Raw genomic sequence first — 1,041 nt, forward strand, 5'->3', positions numbered from 1 at the left:
ACTTTTTGCTCTTGTCATGGGAGATTTGTATGGATTTTTATTCTTTTATTGGGATACATTTTTTTTTTCTTCGTAGAGATGTGGGTATAACATTGCTGAGTGCCATCGGAATTTCGGATATATTATCGATAATTCCCTTCAGGTGAAGTAGATCTCTCATAATCAAGAAGGATTTGCTTTTTTTTTTCGTAAGGACTAATTCTTTTCAATAGCGTAGGGGTTTGGGTGGATAGTTTGATATGCAAAATATTACCGGAGATCGAGGAATTTCGCTAGGGTTAGCGCTTCTATATATTTTTCCTAACCATAAGACAGTCGCTCTACTTGGCCGTTGCAGGAGTCACTTGATAATCTTGGTAACAATATGGAACCTTAAGGGAGAATGAGAGCTATTTCAGAAGGTTGGGTTTCGTCGAGTGAGATTAGCGAAGTTTAGCGACAATGGCGGGAATTTTGAATGTGCCGAGAACATCCGCCGGAGATTTGAGAATCAATCTCGGGCCTTTTCGTGACGTTCTCTAATCACTGAAGATTTATACGGACTCTTTGTAACAATGATTAAAAAAAGAGGAGAGCGCATAGGTCAAGAATTACTTTTAAAAAATCTTAATCCTTAATCTCGGGAGATTAAGAGAGATTTTCTTTAATGTGAGAGCGAGTGATTAGAATCTACTTTTATGCGGATTACTTATCTCTCGTCTGGCATTATAGATATATCAGCATCCGCACATATATGATCGTTGGAATAAACCTATTTTTATTATCCTAGTAGTAGGAAACGATTTTTTGTGAGTTAAAAAGGACCTCGGATCTCTAAAGTGAGGTTCGGAAATCCGACTGGATTTGGAAAATGATCCTAATATCCTCTGACTGACTTTGAACTGGATTATTTCATCTCGTTCCATGGATTTCACTTCTAATTCGGTATGAAATGGATTACTGACCAGGCAATGACATGACACAAAACATAAGCGCAGTTGTCTGTTTATATTGTATCCAGTGCTAACTGATTTTTAATTCTGCTGCAGAATTATTGATATT

The sequence above is a fragment of the Penaeus monodon genome, chromosome 19, assembly GCF_015228065.2.
Source record: "Penaeus monodon isolate SGIC_2016 chromosome 19, NSTDA_Pmon_1, whole genome shotgun sequence".
Classification (NCBI taxonomy): Eukaryota; Metazoa; Arthropoda; class Malacostraca; order Decapoda; family Penaeidae; genus Penaeus; species Penaeus monodon.